Consider the following 22,676-nt stretch of genomic DNA (forward strand, 5'->3'; position numbering starts at 1 on the left):
CTTAGCAGCTCGACCTCTGGTCAAAACCTCACCAGCGTGTTAGCGGCAGAGAGCGCTGTAACATCGCAGGAACCAAGGATCCATAATGCAAGAGGGCGCACGTGACATTGTCGTCACTGGGACGGTTTCATTCCTTCACCTTTTGAGCGACTCGGGCCAGCTGACGCGGCCGCAAGAAATTCATAAACAGGCAAGTCTAGGGTCCGGAACTTCTTTTCATCAGCGGGACAAAGGCAGGTTGCTGCATGTTCGTAAAGACAGATGACAGATGGCGTGGCGGCGCCCTATAATACCGGCCGCGGCAGCTAGCCGCATTTCGACGGGAGCGAAATTCAAGAACGCTCATGTATTGGGTGCACATTAAAGAACCCCAGATACTCAAAATTAATCCGTAGTGTCTGATATTCAGATCGTGGTTCTTGCCCGTAACACCCCGGACTTCATTTTTGGCGATGCCTATTGTAAGCAAAAAGAGCAGCACATCAACGTTCCGCTTCTTCGCTACTCGCCACTGTAATAAAAAAGGGAGAGAGTACAAGTAACATGGCAAACTTTTGAAAACCATGAGCTTCCTCACTGAAACTGATGGCGACGGCGGTGCATGCGTATGCGTGACGTCACGGCTATCAGCTTGTCTGTGCGATCTCTGCACGCCACGAAGCCGGAAAATGAGTTGTATATAGAAGCGACGAAGTCGCCCTTCTATACAACCGATCACACGAGCCGGCCTGTCGTGTCAGCATGCAGCCGTGCGCACTACGTAGTACCGGCGTGCTTCTCGCAGTAAAATGTGCATTGAAATTCGTGACTGCATGGTAGCTCCTCTAACTTTGTGCCGCCAGCATGGAGCTGAAAACGCTGCCTGCCTGCGTGCGTGCGATGCACAACCCCAGAGGAATCGCGACGGTCTGCGCCGTAGAGTTTTCGCACGATTAGCAGAGACATGGAACTCTGCATGCAGCCCTGCGATTGTTCTGCAACCATGGGAATTGTGGTAATTATAGTTTGTCTTATCTTCGTGCTCGTGGATTTATTTATTACGCATTATCGGCGCTTAAAAAGCGTAATTGACCGAGAAATCATATATATATATATATATATATATATATATATATATATATATATATATATATATAAACAAACGCACGGAGACAACACAACTACGCACGTGCAGCATTGCGAATCGTATTTATGACGCAATATTTTGTTGAATATAACTAATTTTCAAGTGCGAAGGACGAATTTGAGGCAAATGCACGCAGTGTATATATATATATATATATATATATATATATATACATGCCCCCCCCCCCCCCTCCCTTCCCCAGTGTAGAGTATCAGGCCAGAGCAAACACGCTCAAGCCGACCTCCCTGCCTTTCTTCAAATAAACCTTTCTCTCATCATTCCCACGATGGCGCGGAACCGCCATGCTTGCAGCTTCAGCAGGTATACACTATAGCGCCAGATTGCCTTCTTTTATTTTCTTGTATGCATATATATGGGTCTTGCGTACCGGCAAACCAACGCCACGGAAATGCGAACTGCGTTCTCGCGTATCGCGTTTACCAGGAGAATTGTTTTTTACCAGGAGAAAAACTACGCATCCGCTATTCACCCATCACGTTTTCCTTTCTTTTCTTTTTTTCTTTTTTTTTCTTCCCCGTTTGTGAAAATGTTTGTTTCTTAATCCGCGAAGCACTTCTGAAAAATGATCGCCGCCGCGTCCGTCTTTCCAACTTTCGTTTAAAACAAGACAGCCCGCTCGGGGAAGCTTGCAGCCCATTAAATCACGCGCTGCCATGATAAACGCCGCGGACGTCACATTAGCGTTCCGAGGAGCTTACTGACCATTAAATCATGTTGCTTGATAGATGTTGCGGACGTCACATAAGGCCAGACGGCCGGACCGGCGTGCCTTTCTTTGAGGAAAGCACAGGAAAGAGCGGGGAAATAATGCAAGTCGTGGAAAAGAAAGGTGATAAGGAGTGCGCTATATACGGCAATCGAGATCGCTGAACGTCCTTATATACGGAGAGCTTACCTCGACACCTCACTCAACTCGCCAGACGGCGGCCAGGGCTAAATACGCGGAAATATACGGCGACGCTTAAAAGCTGCCTTCAGTCCGAGATAGATGACCGCCGCTGCCAATTTTTCAAAAGTGCTCGCGTGTGCCCGACTAAATAGTTTAACGTCCGTGCACCCAAGTTCGAACATGAAGGAGGGGGGGGGGGGGGGGGGGAATCTATGACATATCATGCATGCACACGTAGATAAATGTGACATTTATAAGCAACATCATTGCGAAACCTGAGCGTATACCTTCCTTTTGTTGCGAACACATTTTCTTCAATAATTTCAACTCGGTCAATGAGGCCGTGCTTTTGTAAATGAGTGCATTTTAACTCGTATTTTTATATTTGACATTGCCGCCTTCGTGGATCGAAGTTAAGTTCGTAAGAAGATCGGGTGATCGAGCAGGCGAACAGGAAGTTGCACTTCCTTCTATCTCTCTCTCTCTCTAGCTGTGTTTCCCTCTCCATCTGTTTGGCCAGTGCTTTGACACAAAAGAATCAAAGCCAACCGCATGGCTGCCAAAGCCCCGCATGGCTGCCCTTCAATCGCCAACCCCATTTGTCACTCACTGAAGCATCGAGCAACAACACATCGAACCGGCATTCATTCACATCGGCAACCACGGACTCTCAAGCGCGTAGAGTGTCATAAGACGCTCGGAGGTCTGATCCAACGTGCTGCCGCAGTCTAATAATAATAAAAAAAAAAAAAACACCGCCCAAGCACTCCGTACAGATGGTAAACCAGCGAAGCTGAAACGTGCGGCCCCGGTGTTTAGCACTGGGTTAATCCCGACGCTGTATTGAAGCGTTTCTCAATTATTGCTTACATGTTTGTGTTTCTATAGTGGAACGCAAGCGCCAATGGCGGGCGGATCGATGCTGCTAACCACGACGCCGAGCTAACTCGAGATATCGAACGCATGCGACAACGGCGAGCCGAGGAGACGGCGTTGCGGGCAGAGCAGCGTGAACGTGGATATGGCGGGAACGCGTTCGCTAACGACGTCACTAACGGCGCTGTCAATGGCGCGCGCGCTTGGGTGCGACGTAGAGAACAACGTAACCGACGGCGCAGCCAATGGAGACGTTTATCGAAACATGGCACGAACGGTTTTCGTTTCGCCTAGCCATATACAGCTTTCGCTGTAAAATGGTACGCACCACAAAGCCGAGCACTATTATGTCAGGTTAGCACGTGAAGAATATGTGGAAGTGGACGGGTCCTTGCACGAAACACTCCGCGTTCACGCACCTATCATGTTTTATAACATTAACAAAAGAAAGAAAATACCTTAATGCCAAGGGCACGCACGCTAACAAAGTCATCATTCGCTTGGATCTCCGCACACTCGTTCGGTCAATGCGATGCATACAACTTTGTGATGGTTTTGTCCCTTAAAGTTTAAGGTAAACGTTTTGTTAAACGTATGCCATTTCGAGTATGACTTATTCTCAGCGCACAATAATTTTTTTTTCGCGGATAGACTGTCAGGATACACGCTCTCGGAATTACTCAATTCCGACCAGAATTTGAAAAGAGCAACGTGTTTACAAAAAGGGCTTCATATGACATGTATCGCGCAGGAGACTCGGACTTCAACAATAAAAACTATTTAAGACATATGTGACAGCGCTTTCTTAAACCAAAGGCAGAAAGAAAAAAAAACTGAGAAAGGAAAAGAAGGCCTGTCGTGCTCTTAAAAGTAGGTTTAAGCAAAAGTTGCTGCGAGAAGTATCAATGACGTCTGCTATTTTTCGCCTTCTATAAATCAACATATTTAAGCCGAATATACTGGCGCAATAGTACGCCGCAGTACACCAACTTATGGCCGTATATACCATAAGAACTTCGACCCGGCCTACCCAAGCTGCATGCATACAGCCGAGCATCTCTTCAACGAACGCCATAAACAACGAAATGACCTGTATAACGAAGGAATAATTCGGCCCCGGTTCCACTGCGAGCTGTGCAGTGCGCGACCTTTACAACGAAGTGATCTGCATAACGAATGATTTCGGGGGCCCCGATCACTTCGTTATAAAGGCGTTAAACTGCATGTACACCTACCCAGCTCGTTATACGCCGACAATGCTTCGATAAGGACATGTGACGTGCCTGTCACAACAAACAGTCGCCCGGAAATCTAGGATTATCTCGCACCTGCTACATACCGCATGGTCATGTCTTGGATAGCCTGTGAAGCAGTATACGTTGGCACATGTCGCGACTGCCAACAACGAACTTATAACGCAGGACGGGCGTCGTGTGTATATATGTGCGTCATGTGTATGTGCATGTGTTGTGTTTCTCCGTCCGCGTCTGTATTGTGCCGTTTATTTTTCCTGAAGTATGGCACACATCAACTATCTATAGCTCAAACCAAGATTATACTTGAGCACTGAACATCGCAAAGCTATATCGCTTGCCACTCCCAAACAAACGGGCTCACTAAACGACTATATAAACAAGACCATCGCGGATATATGAGCGTTGATCCAGAAATAAGGTTCCCATCAATGTTACAAATAGACAACAGTGTTCATTCTCATAGCACTGTACATCGTTGGAAAGAAGACATTTTGCTGTATTTTTCGACATAATCGCCATCTTTTTCTACGCAATTTTGTAGACGGTGCTCCAATTTCAGTATACCAATGTCGTAGAACTCCACCGCCAACCCGTTCAGGAAGCCTTTCCCCTCATCTTAGACTTCATCGTCTCTCCGGAAGCGTTGACCACTGAAGTGTTCCTTAAACGTTGGGAACAAGTGATAATCGCTAGGCGCGACGTCCGGACTATACGGTGGGTGGGGCATGACAGTACACCCAAAGTTTGTCAAAAGGTCCAGACGTGAGGTCGGGCGTTGTCGTGAAGCAGCGTTACACCGGCTGTCAGTCGTCCTCGCCGGCGGTTTTGGATAGATCGCCTGAGTTTTCTTAGTGTTGCACAAAAACTGTGTGAGTTGACTGTTGTCCCAGGTTCCATGAAATCGATCAGCAGTATCCCCTTACGATCCCAAAGCACACAGGTCATGACATTGCCAGCAGAAGGAGTTTGTTTTAACTCCTTCTGCTGCAGGTGACCCTGAGTGACGCCATTGTTTGGACTTTTGTTTCGTTTCGGGTGTGAAATGAAACACCCACGTTTTGTCTCCCTTCCTTATCTTCTTGACACTGTTGAAGAAACTGGCGAGTACAGGCAAGGCGTTTCTCCTTGTGTTCTGCTGTCAACAGACCCATCTTTTAGCACAAAAATTGTGAAACCCCAATTTTTCAGTCAAAGCTCTTTCCACTGCACCGTAAGAACTCCCAGGAATCCGAGCAACAAGTTCACAGCCGGTGATCCTTCTGTTTTGAAGCACTTCGCGTTGGACCACCTCGATAATCGCCTCCGAAGACTCATCGTGGACGTCCTTCCGACCGGCACTAAACTCCCTGCATCACTTTCGGGCGTGTTGAACGGACATACACTTGTCGCCATACACCTCTGTCAACTGACGATGAATACCCACGGGAGAAGTCCCTTTGGCGTGCAAAAAGCGAATTACGAAACGAATCTCGCACTTGGCGGGAGCAACAATGGGCACCTCCATCTCGGACGGCTGCGAAGCCAAGACTGAGCGGCGCAGCGAAGCGCGGCCGGGCGGAATCGACAGTGGGGGAACAGCCGCGCACGGCGGTGTTGCCGGATTTCGCCTCGCACCTTCCCGTTCGGCTGGAGCTCTTTGGGAACCGTATTTCTCGATCGACCCTCGTATGTACAATACCCCTATATTGGGCTGCAGTTTGTGTAAATAAATAAAAAATAATAAATATGTCAGAACACATTTTCCACTGACAACAAAAACTGGAACGATGTCAATCTTCCTTGCGTAATTTTTGCGTGCAACACTGCGATTCAAGAAAGTACGGGTCTCAGCCCTTTTCACTTGCTCTATATGGCCGAGAGGTTACTACGAAGGCTCGACGACGCCCCGGAACGTTTCGTACCGACGCTGTCATTTTCGCCCCGCGCGCTCGGAGGCCCGTCTAACTCGACAAACCTCGCAAGGCCACGTACGATCCTGGCGATAAAGTGTGGGTGTGGACACCCATCCGACCACGCGGCCATTCGGAAAAGCAGCTATTACGTCGCTACTGCACTCCTTACAAAGTTGTGCGGCGTCTCCGATACGTTACCTACGAGGTGGTGCTTCCGGAAGGCACCTAAAGATGCTCCCGTCGTCTGCCCCAACCTGAACTTATTTCGCATGCCGTAACCAGACCACTGAGTGACTTTTCCAACGTTCTGTCATAACTCTGCAAGCCCCCCCCCCCCCCCCCCCACACACACACACACAGGCATATACACTTCTTTTTCCTCTGGTGTATATGTCCCGCTTTACAACCAATTTCTTTCAATTTTTAGCAACCATTTTCTTTTTGATGCGAAAGCATCAAGAGCGAGAAAGCCGACGGCGTCTGTAGCAGCGAAACGGCACCTAAATTCAGATTGGCTCCGACGCCACGTCACCAGCGCGCCTCGACGGAGCAGATACGGCGAGCCAACGCCGCGGGTTCACGGATTCATTGAGCGTCGTCGTCAGAGGCCTAATGAGCTTACAAAAACTTAAGACCCCTGTTTTTAATGAACTGTACTCATTGTTATGTGCAGCTTACATGTGCAACCAAGTCATTGTTCTTTGCTGGGTATACCGGGCCACAGAGGCATAACAGGCAATGTAGCCGCCGACGAAAATGCTACGTCAGCGGCCTTTAGTGATACAGATATAAATATGCCCATAGGAGTCACAGACCTCAAACGGATTCATTGAGCGTCGTCGTCAGAGGCCTAATGAGCTTACAAAACTTAAGACCCCTGTTTTTAATGAACTGTACTCATTGTTATGTGCAGCTTACATGTGCAACCAAGTCATTGTTCTTTGCTGGGTATACCGGCCACAGAGGCATAACAGGCAATGTAGCCGCCGACGAAAATGCTACGTCAGCGGCCTTTAGTGATACAGATATAAATATGCCCATAGGAGTCACAGACCTCAAACCCTTGATACGACATCTGTTGAGGAAGTATTGGCAAAGCCAATGTCTTTTTTTTTTTCGCTTCTCCTCTTAGAATAATTTCTCTTGAGCTACCTCCAGCAGTCCGATCCTGGGCCAATCACCCTTTGTAGGGTGCGAGCCATAAATGCAGATCATCATGATAATAATAATAATCATCATCAACGTGGACTCGGTGCAGTCTACTTATTCTTCGCCCGCGACAATGCTATACGGTCGCCACCTTACCTACGGGCAGTGCACAGACTATACACTAAGTCTACACACTCTTTAGATAAAGGCTTGGCTCCACAATCTCTCTCACAGTCCTGCAGACCTGCACGCCCTACATACCTTATGACATACAATGCTATCAATGTGCTACTGTTTATGTGCGCGCATCACGTAAACACGGGTAAGTGCATCGGTTCCTATAGCAGCGCCTAGCTGGCAATGTAAAACTTCGTCAGTGGAACAAGAAGGTATGTATGTAATCAAATGGGCCCTGTGTAACTGGTCGCCGAACGACCCATATATCTATAACCAGCGCAACACTCGTTCCTTCGTTCGCCCCAGCCAGAGCACGAGCCACACCGAAATGTGACCACTTAAGATTACGACTAAAGCCCCGCGGCGGGCAATCTTGAGACAAGACATGCATGCTTGTCGAGCCTCTACGTCTGGAGCAACACTGACAATGCTAAGATACAGACGCGCGACACGAAAGCTGCATTCCTTAACTCGGCTCTTCAATCGCACAGCTATATACAACAATCGGACTATGACAAAGCCGACACGAAGAAGATCCGAAGAAACGACCCGTACGGGACGCGCGTGCAGGTCGTACACAGGCATAGCATGTGTACACAGCAAACACGATATTTCGCGCGCCCTGCGGATATATGGGGACTCTCGTATACTCGTCCCCAAACATAGAACCCGCGCACACCGCAAATATAAAAATCAATAAAAGTAGCGAGAAACCATGACGATGGAGCATCAGCTCTAACAGGGCGCGCGTATATACCGAGACTCCCCCTTCTATAGAGCACATATAGAACCCGCGCTAAGAGAGCCCCGAGCGGCCGATGTATGCACTACTGTTTATGTTCACGACGCTCTAGATTGGTTCGAGCCAGAAGGCCACGAGGTCTGGACGAAGGAAAGAAACGACATTATATAGTGGCGCGTCGGGAAAGGACGGTCATACGGCCGATTAAAAGGATGGAAAAGATCGAGAGGTCTACAGGATGGAAAATTCAGAAGCAACGTATTCGGTCCGGCGTCTTTTCGACCAAGATCATTCCCCGCGCGAAGGAAAAGCAGATACACACACACATAAGACACTTTGGACCCTTTTGCCATGACGCGTGGCCGAAGGCAATCGGGGGGCCCCATCGATTGTATACGCGGGAGGCACAGCGTATAGCGACGACAGAAAAGAGGGGGCGAAATAAACACGCGCAAGAACAACGTCCGCGGAGGATGCCCTTTGAACCGGGTGCAAAGAAGCAACGAGAAGTCCACGGAACAAAAAGAACGGGAGATCCTGCGCCCGTCCTTCCGGCGGCCTTAATTATGTTTTTCCTTTGTGCGCCCCCCCTCCCCACTTCCTTTCTCCTGACTTCCTGTCGTGGCCAAGGTTCTTTAGTGCGCCCCCTACCAGCAACCCATTGACCGACCGTCCTACAACTGTGGCCGACATATCTCTGTGCGCCCAGAAACGCCCGCGTGCGCATGCACCGGCAGCCGTTGTATTCTAGACCGCAGTTCGGAAGCGGCGGTACACTTATAGAAAACGCACTAGTATGTGCGCTGCGCAGGGACATTTCGAAAAAGGTGATTGCAAATGCGCATAGCATGTCCACCGTTACGTTACAAACCAAGCGACTTAACGACCGACAGCACACAAAGTAAACGAGGATCTCGAGAGGCCGTTTCAAAATAAAGGCAACATCAATACGGCTCAACTTTACTGTATAAAAGTTAGCGATGCAAAAAGAAAGAAAAAAAGATACCGCAACAGCGACCATCTTCACGAGGATGTGCTTACACAAGGTGTAACCGTGAAGAGAGTGGAGAATAAAGAAGGTTCGATCATGGTAGGCACTCCTTTTCCCGCAATTACGCCATGAATTAAGTAGACAAATCTTCTCAACGACAAGAATTATTATTGCTATACTATACTAAGAAACGGACAGTCCAGTGAACTGCATTTCGGCTGCTGCTGAATTGTTCATTGGCTGGCCAGGGGTACCAGTGAGAAGGAGGCAAGCGCGTCCATGCCAGTCTCCTCCTCACTGGCACAGCTCCAACCAACCAGCGACGGCCGAAATGGACAGTCTACTAGGTGAACATTTACAGAACCGCCAACCCAAGCCTTTGGCTAAGCAGCGCCTCAAATGTTTACAATGAAAAAAGAAGAAAAAAAGAAAACGCGCATTCCCCCCCCCCCCCCCTTTTCCGTGGAGAAAAAAATACAAAAAAAAAAACAACAACCGGCACACACACATTTGGCTTTCCGGTCGAGCGCGTACAGCGGCAAAGTTAAAACAAGCAAGCGCCGAGAAGCCCCGCTGTAGCGAAACGCGACACGGAGAAACAACGGAAACAGCCAAGTCACCGTACTTCCCCTTACGTGCATGCAGTAAATCGGGGAAGTGTAGAACAGCAACCTAAAAAAATTAAAATAAACGTAATCATAAAGAGGGAAAGAAAGCAAGCCCTGTATTTTCCATGTAACGAAATTCCACTGAAGTGCTCGAGCGAGCCCGCATTCTGTGCTGATGACCATTTAAACAACGAGTGCGAGCACGCAACATCGTTCGATATTCCCAGTCGTCATCATCGCGCTGTTCTTTGCAGAAAATCGGGACACGGGGGAGTAAACGTTATTTGTTATTCTCTGCCTCAGTGCTGCGCTCCGCGATCCTTCTTAATGATCGAGGAATTCATCCCAATTCAAGTAGAAGTTCTCCTTCTGCGATAACGCGTTCCACAAGCACTAAAGCTTGTATCGTCTCTCGAAAAGTTCCTTCGCGACAATTATGAATTATCTCTTCGCTGACACGCTGCCTGTTAAACAGAAAGAACAATCACATCACTTGAAAGCTGAGGACCGTCTGGTACTTCCCAGCCCCGCGTTCCCGAATGTGCTCGTGGCGCCCGGCCCCACGCTATGAGGCGATATCCAACACCTGAGCATCATCAGGTCTGAATGCGGAACAAATATCTATCGCGACGGCCCAGCAGAATACAGTACGGTTGGCCACCCTAACGTGAGACCGCTATCGTGCACATATATAGTCCCTGTATAACCTGGGTATCGCTGACACACATGACACACGTACGGCGACGACGACGACGGCGAAACTTCGCCTGGAGTGTCCGTATGATTGACAACACGGTGTAAGAAGATAGGTGCTCCAACGGCGCGCCCGCGCTGGGGCGAGAGAGCGGCCACTTCGTGTGACCGGAAGTGAGCGCCGCCACTAGGGGCAGCACGTGTTCAGGAGGCCTTGGAGAAGCGGCACAACAGTGGATAATTTACGACCTCCGTCAGCATTTAAACACCCATACCCAAAGATATGCAATTTTTCGTTATTTAGACGCCAAATCCTGAGCAGGTAGAAGGTTTCATGCCACTTACAGTCAAAATACCGTCATTTCGAACACGAGAGAGACGCGTCGTCTGCTCGAGCAGACGGCGCGCTGCGCTTACCGCTGCTCGCCGCGTCGGAGTCAATCGGAATGTCGGCAGAAATATAAAGGGACGTTCCTCCAACCAAGTCGAGTCGTTTTAAGCAGGCGAACGACATATATTCATCGAAATAAAGCACTTCTGCCGCGCGTGCCCATAAAAGCGCCAGCAAAGCGAGCGAAAAAGTGGCCCCCAAAACAGGTGCTGCCCCTTGCGGCAGCGGCGTGCGTAAAGTCACTAAGTGGCCGCGCCTCGCGCCGCCGTCGGATCACCTTCCTTTTTACACCGTGATTGACAACGCAATAATAAAAAAATAAAAAAAAAACACTGCTACTGCGCCACGAGGGATGAAACAACCGGAAGTTTCCTTTCTGTGCATATATATATATATATATATATATATATATATGAACGAGAAGAAAGGGAACCGAGGGGCCCGATTTTTATTAATCATATCATAAAAGCCAACAAACATTGACACCAAGGACAACATAGCTACCGCGGAGCCGTTTTCCCGTCCACTTTCTGGGGTATTTATGTTTTACACCTAGAACTCACCCTGAGAGTGTTAGCCAGCGCCACCACTCACAAACCTAGGGGCGGATGTGGAACATACTTTCTGCCGCAGGCGGTAGAAAGAATGGATGCTCTCACCATTGGCTCCGCGGTACCTCAATGGTGAGAGCATCGCACGCGTAATGCGAAGACGTGGGTTCGTTCCCCACCTGCGGACAGTTGTTTTTTCAGCCACTTTAATTTCTGTTAATTCATCATTTTCTTTAGTTGAATTATTAAGTACAAGTGATTTCCCCTATGTTGTCCTTGGTGTCATTGTTTGTTGGCTTCTTTATATATATATATATATATATATATATATGCTCGCTCGATTGAGCGGGCGCGCAGCTCTTTGCTCGCAACAAACACGCGCAAGCGTGGGCTAACGAGCGAGTGCACTGCGGGAAAGCCCAACGGTTAATCTCGGAGGCAGCGCATCCCGAGGCGGCGTTTATGCCTCGTCACGCGCGCACGGTGCATGCACTGCAGAGGTGTGCGTGTGTGTATACGGCAACGCCCCTCCTCCCTGCCCCGGGACTGTCGTGGCAGAGCGTGCAAGGGGGGCTCAAATTAGGGGGGGGGGGGGGGGGGGGAGGAACCCAATTAATCACATCGCTATACGTGCAGCTGTGCGCGAGAAAGGCCGCGCCTAATCACCGGCGAGAAGAGAAACGAGAAGGAAAACGGGAGAAAGGCCTTTCACGCATACCCGCCTGCTAATCAGGCAGCCTCACCTCTTCCTATCGCGTACACACAAAGCGTGTCACGGAGCTAATTGACGGCCACGCGCGCTATTCGGCGGCACGCGCGGCCCGGAATTTTTTAGGCGGAAGAAATTAAGAGGTACAGTCGCGAGCTTCGCAATTTAACTTCGCAGTTAACAGTGACTATATATGTGGTCACACTTGGACGGGTGCCATACGCGGTCCTTCGTATGCATAGTTTGATCCTGCACAAATTACAGGTTACACATTTACAGCCATGCATGTATACTAAAGCTACACGCGTTTCCCTTGCATGCAATTCGGACGTCAAAGTTTTCGCTCGAGCAATTTGCATATTAACAATGACGCACACAAGTTAACGTTTGCGCATTCGCCGGTGTGAGCGAGTCGTGTTATCGATCACAGAGAACGACAAGGAGAGAGAGAGTAATACGCAGGCATGATATAAGAGCGCCGCACACACAAGAAAGGCGCATCGAGGTGGACTTTCACTACGTCATCGTATTGATGCGTTCGCAAGCGCTCGCGCATATGACAGGAAACCAAACTACGTCAAAGAGTTTATATTAGAATGCACGATTCATGCCGCATCGACAACGAAGCCTGTATGCCTAATGCGCTTTCAGCGGTTATGCATCGATGTCATCTCACGTATCCATGCAGTGAAATGAAAGACTGATTTGTTGATTAATTAGATTGAACATACAAAAGCTTCAAAGACAGGTTATGAGGGAGGCAGCAGGGGAAGGTCACCGATTATTCGATCCGGACACCACCGAATTAGTTAAAGGGTAAAGAGCGAACCTAAATCAATATATAGACCAATGAAGTATCCCTTCGGACCTCTATATTAATTAATTAGGCGCAATACCGTTGATTGCTACAGAGGAGTTTCGCACCTAAACCTGAGTGCCATTGCTTCAATGTGTCGTGACGAACTTCAGAATATTTTCTAGTGCTTATAAGCTCCTTTGGCACAGCAAATGTTCTAAAAGCTACCACGCTGAGTTCTTGGCTCGTTTAGAGTTCAGTATAATCAATGATTAGTTAACTATAGATCCGAGCAGGCGAAGTCAAAACCTATGACGCCAAACGTGGCGTGGCCATCCATATTTCGTTACTGCGTGTTTTCTGCGCAGCTTACAAAGTCGCCCGTCAGACAACGGTGGCTATTCTGCCATTGGAGAAGAGCAATTGATACAGCTGAACTATGTGCTGACCCCTATTTACTGTCCATATTGCGCAGCTGAATCTCGGCACACGGGCGTTTCGGCGTTCTACGCACCAGAACACGGCTGACGCGCCATCGGGAATCGAACCCGCGACTTCGCCTCTAAGCATCAGAATTTCATAACGTCTGATCGGCTGACTTGGGTCGAGAATAACGCCGCAAACAAAGCGTGGACGCATTTAGTTTCGCACGTTACCGCCTTCACAGCATGGAGCTGACTGGGTACGTTTTATTTCCGCCAAACCATCAAGGTTTCACGAAAGTATATAAGCTGGCGGATTAGTCATTTTGGATATGTTTACGAGAGTTGTACGCCTTCGGTATCCATCAAGGTTTGCTTTTTAATTAGAAGTATATGCCTTACAAGGCCACCGGAGATTCGTCGTGTTTATTGGCGTCACGTGCATGGACGACTGTATGCATCAGCTGCTCGCACATCGCACATTTGCCACCAACATCATTTCACGTACGTACTACATAGTATCAGGAACTAAAGACGCACTTGCTTGGTCATTCCACAAACTTTTCTAAATAGGAACTCGCCTTAATGCGTCAGTGCAAGCCAAAGAGCAAGGAATGCGGTCGCAATGCGAGCAAGGACCACGTTTTGTATTTTGTCCCCACGCAGAAATAGCATGGAGCGGGTGACCAGGCGAGCGCGACCTAATGAAGAGTTATCGCAACTGCTTTCCGTCCGCACGAAGTGTTACAAGGCAAAGAAGCAGCGTTCGACTGGGCAAGCGCAATTACTTGAATGCGCAAACGCTTTCACAAAGTCAGCGCAATTTGGCCGCTCGTTTGGGTTCAACACGAAAAAGTGCGACTCGTTTCTTTGTTTGTCCAAAGCTAAGTGCTCAGAAGGTAGCCTGATCAAAGGGAAAATGCAACTATAAAGAAAGAAAGAAAGAAAGAAAGAAAGAAAGGAAGAAAGAAAGAAGAAAGAAAGAAAGAAAGAGGTGAATGCGGAGAGAGAGAAACGGCCCGAGGGCAGGCTGCAGCGGCGGCGGCCGGCTCCAAGAACAGAGGCGCAGCACGGATAATGTCCCGGCGTCAGGCAACTCCCATCAAGGCGGCTCACTTTACCTCGAAAACGAGCCGCTCGTATACAGCCGGATGGGCGCCGCCTTGCACAGCAGTGTATACACTCCACTGTGAAGCGCACGCTAAAAGTGTGCACCAAGGCGAAGGCTCGCACAGAAACAGGGCCGTTGGACGAAGGCTTCCCTTCCGCATCGCTAGCTATTCTGATTGGCTATAGCGAACAGCTTCGAGGGTCGATCACTTTTGGTTAGCTGACTGACTGGCTGTCGTATCACTGCGGCTGTATACCGTGCACGGTTGGCCAGCGCGCACCTATGTCATTTCAGTAATTCAGTTAGTGATATCGGCGCCAATGTCCCGCCTCTCGCATTGCTGGCTGTTTTGATTCGTTTTTTGAGAGCTTTTTAAGCAGCTGATCACTTTGTTAGATGACGCTTACTGACGGTCCTATCACTGGCCATCGTGGATGGCCAGCACCTACCACATAGGTCGTGGCTCGCTATTGGCCGAAACATTGTCTCTCGTATCGCACCCTATTCCGATTGGCTATAGAACAACTTTGCGAGTAATCATCGCTTGTTTAGCTGATAGGATGTCATAGCTCTGTCCATCGCCGTTGGCTGCTCAACTAACGAAACCCCGCACATTTTATAATTTTTGATCCAGCTCTATATAAATTAGGCGGTGCCTGCTCCGAGGTATCCGCACAACGCGCTGCACGTTTCTTCGGAGAATGGCGGGCGTACCACGCGCGCGCCCCGAAAAGCACCGTGGATCCCCAAAACTGAGCGCAGTCGCTTTTGCGATGCGCGAGCGGGCTTGCACGACCTCAAGAAAGCACGCTCCCTTCTCTCCTCCTCCGCGAGCTCGAGTGCTGCTGGAGCACGCTGCTCTTGTCCATCGAAGCGAGCGCACTACAGCGCTGATCAAGGCACGCGCACGGAACGGCAGAGCGCTTAATTGTGGAGAACACGGGAGAGCGATCCGCGCGAGTGCGGCCGCCCCCATTTGCGCCCTTTCCAGGGCTCGTTTCTTCTTCTTGCTCCTCCTTATGGCAACGTGCGCCTTTCTCAAGGGCAAACAACAACAACAACGACGACGGCACGTAAAGGAGCGCGTTTAAGCGGATACGTGCTCAGCGAAAAGAGCAGCGCGCGAACTGGCGCAATCGCCGAGGCGCACACGCAAACTGCGGTCTCACCGAAACGGTCGAGGCAGCATCCGCCGGCGAACTTTCCGTGTGGCGCAAACAGTGTCGTTGGGGACGAGTGAGTCCTTCCTTGGCACGCCGGGAGGGCTCCGCGCGGTGCGTCCTGGAATTTTATGCGTCCGTCTAAACACACCCTAAGAGAAAAGGAGAAAAGAGCTGGGTATAAGTGGTGCGTAGCAGCTGCCTCTTATTCTCAAAAACATTAAGAATATAAATATTCTTACGGTAGAACTCATAAGAGGCGTTCGCAAGAGCATGTATGTCAGTCAATCATGGTGTCGGACATATTGGCAAAGGCGGCCGGCCAATGAATGACAAACATCACTAACCAACGAAAGACGTCGTGATCCTTAGCCTTCATTCTTACATATGGTTCTCAAAAGCTGGCGTATAAAAAGGGACACTTTTAAGCGTTTAGTCCATGCTCGGAATAAAACAAACGGGAGAACAGGAAGGAGCGTTTAGTTCCCTTGTTTGCGCACATAGTTTCGTAATGACGCCCGCCATTCAGGCAAGAGCGTTTTACACGCGCACGCGCGGCGCACTAAGTTGGTGGGATCTTCTTTTCTCGCCGGAGGGGCAGTGAAATGCAGCGGCAATCAAAAAAAAAAGTGTGCCGTCTGCATGCAGGTTACACTGACAGTTCCCACGCACACCTGCAATCTGCAGGCAAATGGGCTACGCGGAACGAGGTTCCGCGAGAACTCGCAACCATCAGTCGGCGAGAGAGCTGGTTTTCAAACGTGCGCCCTCTAATATGCGTGTGACGGTGCCCAGACGGTGTTATATGCCTTCATGGTGTGTGAACGTAAACGCAGCAATGTAGCCAGAAGAGAGAGTATAAATAAAGCTGGAAATGGTATCCCGGCCACTTTGCAGGGCTTGCTACTTCGTGACAGAAATGACATATAAAGAACACGGCAAAAAAAAAAAAAAAGTATACCAGGAATGACAACAGCTCGCCAGAACCTTAGCTTACGTACAAGGTCGATCATGCAGTCTGCTCGATGCACACGAGTGAGTCCGGTGTTGTTCGACGAAGCGGCAACTATAGTTGCAGAGTACTGGTTACCTCGGTCACAAATATTTCCGGTGTTTTCCCGCCCCCCGCTGTTGTAACGCGACAGCGTTAAGGCCCTGTGTCGCAGAAAATCCGGTGTCGGCGTCCCGTGAGCAAAAATTTCCGTATATTTATTTATTTATTTATTTATTTATTTATTTATTTATTTATTTATTTATTATTATTTTTGGGGGGGGGGGGGGGGGGGCTGTGCGCGCGGAATCGGCCCATGCAAGAGGCCGCGTTTCTACCAGAAAGCTCGCATTCGTGCATAGCGTTCGCCGCCAGCGTTTCCCGGTAAACATTACGGTTACATAAGCTGCAGTTGCCGGGAAGCGTAAAAAGCAGTCATCATCATCAGCAGCATCAGCCTATTCATGTCCACTGCAGGACGAAGGCCTCTCCCTGTGATCTCCACTTACCCCTGTATTGCGCTAGATGATTCCAACTAGCGCCTGCAAATTTCCTAACTTCATCACCCCGCCTAGGTGGGGTGAAATGCAGTCAGGTATCTTTAAATGCTATCGCGTTCCACTCTTAAAGGCGAAGCTTAAGCGTCCTCCAATTTTGTAGGTCGTGCTTGCCCGTCGTGACTCTGGTGCACAAAAATTAACCTCGACGACACAAACCAGGGCTGGTAGATACAAAAAAAAAAAGAAAAAAAATGCTCTTACGCCAAAACTGTTCGTACGAGAACATGGCAGCCAATGGCGATGACGGACAAATTATTAGCGAAAATGTTAGGCTAATAGCAAAAAGCACTTACGATTGGAAAAGCTTTGAGAATTTCACCCCTTATAGTATTTGCTTCGCAGAACAACCGCGCTGTATACACGAATATGTAAAAATCATAACGGCGAAGCGATACCACGGAGACCAGGCAAATTTATATTACTTTCAGTAGATCACTGCAGGCTCAGAGAAGAGACGCAAAATGCTTGTACATCTGGACGTGTGTGACCATAATTGCCACCTCATAAGTGGCAATGCAAGGCCCGTATCTGTAATAATTTTCCCGCTACTTGATGTTACGTACGGTAGCCGGAAGTACGGTCACCGCCTCCATGCATGCTGGTCATTCCTGCTCTTCCTCGCTCCCACCTTCCGGCTTACAGCGCCCTTTATGAGGACGTATACTACACAAACACCCTCGTGCTGGCACCCACATTCGATTCGTCGGGCGCACGTACGCGATCGCGCTTCAACGTATGATACATATGCGTGCGTGTCGGTTCAGCCGTTGTTGCTCGACGAGGATGAGGGGCCGCGCAGGCAGACTGCATAGTGGTCAAAGCGACTCGCTCATCGGCGTGCTCGAAGAATAGGGGTCACCGATCAATAAATAGGGAGCCCGCGCAAAGGCAGGCGCGACCCGCAGTGCGACCCACTATAGCGCGAGCACCGGCCCGCCAATACAGGTGCGCCTGTGACCTCGGCAGTCAGCCGCGGAGGACGCGCCTTGTTCGAACTCGCGCGTGATCGAGGCACGCGATTCGTGCGGGCAAACCATCACGCGCGCGGTGCGGAAGGCGCTGTGTGACTTCGACCGGGCCCCGGTGTCTCTCGCACCTGCGTATACTGCTCTCGTGCGCACTGCACCAGTACAGCGTCCGCGAGGGGCCACCACTGGGACAAGCTATTTTCGGGGGGCGGAGCTGATGTGCTCGGCGAATTAGTTCCTCGTTCCACATGAGCGGGGAGTACAGTCATTCATTCAAACGAGTGCATTTTAACTAGAGAAGAAATTTAGCGCCCGTGGGAAAAGGATTTGGCTGCGTGCAGATTTCATCATGCGGGTAATTATGACATTTAAAAAAAAATGACTCTCCCGTCGTGAAACAACTTTACTGTGTCGCATGTGGCTGGGTGTCGCATTTACCAACGCCTATTCGTTCCTCATAGGGATGGCCAACAGTGCGGCGTGCAATTTGTGTGGTTGCGACGAGACTCTCGAGCAGCTTCTGTGTCACGGTCCATCTTTTGACACTCAACGACGTATTCTCCAAGCTAAACTCGACCTGGTAGATAACAGAAAGTTCTCTGAAGAAAAGATCCTTGGGCCACGGCCTATGCATTCCTGCATGCAAAAGGCCACAAAAGCCCTGCTGCAGTTCGTGAAGAATACTGGATTGTACGAACGCTTGTGACAGCGGAGATTCTTCCGAGACTGTATCTGCGAATGACTGACTCTAGTATTTTTCTTTTCTCTCCTTGTCTATTCTTCCCCTTTCCCCTCCCCAAGTGTAGGGTAGCCAACCGGGCACGCCCTTATCTTACCTATCTTCCCTCTTCGTTTAACCTCCCTATCTTTCCCTCTTCATTTCTCTCTAAAAAAGAAATAGAAATGAAAGCAGATTCTAAAAGATTAGATAGATAGATAGATAGATAGATAGATAGATAGATAGATAGATAGATAGATAGATAGATAGATAGATAGATAGATAGATAGATAGATAGATAGATAGATAGATAGATAGATAGATAGATAGATAGATAGATAGATAGATAGATAGATAGATATTTTTTTCACGCAATGCACCATTGGGAGTCGGGACCATTAACAGTATGACCGATCGTTTCAGGAGCCTTACGTTTGTATACAGGGTGTCCCAACAATCATTTTTATAATTTAAAAATATGCAAATGCCACGTAACTGGACAGAACCAAGGTAATGTTTGCCGTCGCTTGGAGATAATTTTTTTTGCATTTTTACATTATTTTTTTTTGCATTCCGCCTAATTACATAATTATACTTAACCAACTTCTCAAATATTATAGTTAGACGAAAAGTGTCAATATGAAAATTGTACAGCAACATAAAAACTCCCGATAAAAGCGTTTTCCGATCGTGAAAGAGGCCCGCGAATACAAGCAAAATTGCCGCGCGACTGGCCGTTCGAGGCGCTTTGCGTGAATTCGCGGGCTTCTTTCATGCTCGAAAAAAAAAAACGATTTTATGTAGCACGTATTGAGCAGCAGAAAGCTGCATGTATCGGGAGTTTTTCATGTGTCGTGTTTCAATCTCAGCATCTCCAAGCGACGGCAAACAACATTACTTTGGCTCTGTCCAGCTACGTGGCATTTGCATATTTTTAAATCTTGGTGCATGATAGTCGGGATACGCGTTATGTAACTATGTACGATAAACGCAAAGCAGGTTTTCGCACTATACTTCATAAAGCATGCAACATTCGAACACGTTGTTACAGGTGACCACGTGTATACAAAGAAGTTGGCTATCAAATATACAAAGTAGAAGAAAAAAAGTCGCAGTTTCACCCGAAAGGCGACGCATCAATTGCGATAGCAAATTAGTAGAGAGCTATACGGAGTAAGGATAGTAGTTTTATCGGCTGTATAAACGTGGACGCATTGGCTTACTAACTGAATTAACAAGCATGGTGTCGGCGCGCACAAGCAAACATGATTAGATCACACTCGATGACCGCACACAACCGCGGTCAAAACGCTGGCGTGAGCAAGCGCGCCAGCAGCAGCGAGCGAAGGTTCGTGCGGTCAATCGCTTAAAAGGAAACTGAGCGCGAGCGCACAGCGCATACAAAGGTAGGAGCCGTGTTGCAGATCGCTTTCACAATACGGTGCGCGCGACCGCCCGCTGCCGCGCAAAGTACAAGTACACAGTTGCTCGCAGAGCAGAAGCCGCACCCTCTCCTTCCCGTGCTGCCTTCCCGCTTTCCCCCTTCGCGCGCGTCCCTCGCGTGCTTTCACGCGCACATACGTACAGCATACAGCACGCGGTGACGATTTTATTGCCCTTAGACTTTATACGGAACCTTACGGCGACGGCAGAAATCGGCTTGAAGTGTCCATATAATTACTCTCATAATAAAAAAAAAAAGAAAGGCGGTTTGCAGCGTGCCTAAAATTTCGATTTAAAACGACGCCTGCCTGTTTTTGCATTATACGAAAGAGAGAGTTTTGCGCGGAAACGTTACACGATGACAATTTCAACTGCAACAGAGACTATTTACAAAGTTTCCAAGAGGTGTATACGACGGATTCGTCATTGGGGCACGTATCGCAGCCCACGCGCGAGCGTCTGCGGCCGCGCTGATTTCTTCCAACGCCCACCGTGGGCGCGCACATAGCGGTGATCCTTGTGCGTGCGTTGCCTGCGTGCGTACGTTTCCGGTGAAATGCGCGAGGAAAAACGTTTCCGACGGCCGAGCAGAATTTCAACGTCGACCCATGCGATACAGTGTGTACATACACGTCGTTCCGTTCTCCGCGACATTCCGCGCGTCGAGCAGGACGTTGAGAGCGCATCTCTCAACGTCGTCGCCTTCGAGAAAACCGAGAGATAAGGAGCGCGGGAAAAAAAAAAAGAATTGTAATAAATGTGCACAGTCCGCACTGAGCGCATGCAGCGGGCGTACATGAAAGCGTGCCGCGCGAGAAACCGGTGATAGAGAATTATGTTGACTTGACGTCGCTGCGAAACCATATGTTCTCGCTGAAACAGTGCTGTGAACAATAAAGTATGTACGGCTGCAGTCACACGGCTTTCGCGTAGACACACGTTTGTACACGCTGAACACATTGATGGCTATTTCTGTTCCTTTTTTTTTTTGGTAATGTTAGTGGCACGTGACGCCTTAGGGCTGCGTAGTATATATTCTAATGCTTCTTGAAGTGAGTTGAAGTCAGCTTTGTTGGATGTCTGCTGTCGTAGCTTGGCGAAAGCTACGAAGAGCCGGGAGGAGCTCACGGAGCTATCGCAACATAAAGTGGTCTAGTGATTTCCCGACGCGCTGCAGTTGGTCGTCCGATCACGATAGATACATACGGTTGGTGAAATGCCGACTGGTATACCGAACAGTATGTATCGTTCTATAGCATTACCCTTTACGGATTTATAAGGAGGCAACATAGTATACGCGGCTGCCTCCAAGCAAAACGCTCAACGTGGGCAGATCGCCGCTATAGACGAAGTTGCTGCGCTGCCTGCGTGCAACGAATAACTTTCCAATTACAAGCTGGCCAATGCATATCTGTACAACACGCCACGACATCAGAAACTAAGTCGCCTGTACTTGGGAAGTAAATGTAAGGGAACGCATATACCCGCAGGGTCGGCATATTCACTTAAAAGGACGCTGAAGAGGTTCTACAATTGGATGACTTACGGTGGTTTGGAAGGCTACCACAGTATCATTCAACTTCCGAAGTTATTTTCTTGACTGTGTACGTGCCAGCGCCGCAATCACCGTTTACATTTTCGTCGAATTCCCACCCTCGCGCGCCGAGCGTATATATACCGGCAAAAAAATTTGGAGGACGCTTAAGCTTCGCTTTCAAGTGTGGAACGCGATAGCATTCAAAGATCCTTGACTGCTTCTCACGCTTCCCGGCAACTGCACCTTATGTAACCGTAATGTTTACCGGGAAACGCTGGCGGTGAACGTGTATGCACGAAGGCGCGCTTTCTGGTAGAAACGCGGCCTCTTGCGTGGGCTGATCTTCTGTTATTGTTTCGCACTCTTAATATTTCAGTATGAGAAGGAAGGAAGGAAGGAGAGTGGAGAAGGAAAGGCATGGAGGTTAACAGTTCAGCACAACCGGTTTGCTACCCTACACATGGGAGCGGGATGAGGGGGAATGAAAGATGGGGAGGAGAGAGAGAGAGAGCACACTGCACAGCACACACATCGTCAGTCAGTATGAGAAGATTTAACATAAAAGGCATGCGCTGTCGGTGTTTTGTTTCATGACATTTGTTTGTGGGCTGTCAATCTCAAAATTCCGAGGAATTACTTTGCAAACAATGTAGCACAACGTGCGAGTAACTTTAGTAGTATTTAGTGTCTATACGGACGGCTAGCGTGGTTGTGCTTCGAAATGATTTTTCGCCACACGAAGCTTAGCCAACGCCAGACGGCACCGCACCGGAGAACGGCGGGAAATACGTTCCATCTGTCCCTTGTCTCCCCAACGGTGCACTTCTTCGGGCGGGCGGAGCAGGCGTCGTTAACCCGTTTAATGCATCGCTTCCATACTCGAGACGTACAAACTAACG

At 48.9% G+C, this 22,676-nt stretch overlaps 1 protein-coding gene across 3 annotated transcripts in view; it reads right to left on the reverse strand.

Moving 5' to 3' along the window:
* The window catches only part of LOC119443108 (putative polypeptide N-acetylgalactosaminyltransferase 9), a 215,014-nt gene that overhangs the window by 120,070 nt on the left and 72,268 nt on the right, over positions 1–22,676 (reverse strand). For 2 of the 3 annotated variants that reach the window (XM_049662574.1, XM_049662573.1), the window contains exon 2: positions 15,570–15,712. The exons of the other annotated variant lie outside the window; for it this stretch is intronic. The gene's annotated coding sequence lies outside the window, so the exon portion shown is untranslated. The remainder of the gene's footprint in view (positions 1–15,569; positions 15,713–22,676) is intronic. 3 annotated transcript variants of the gene reach the window in all.

This window comes from Dermacentor silvarum, chromosome 2 (assembly GCF_013339745.2).
Source record: "Dermacentor silvarum isolate Dsil-2018 chromosome 2, BIME_Dsil_1.4, whole genome shotgun sequence".
NCBI classification, from domain to species: Eukaryota; Metazoa; Arthropoda; class Arachnida; order Ixodida; family Ixodidae; genus Dermacentor; species Dermacentor silvarum.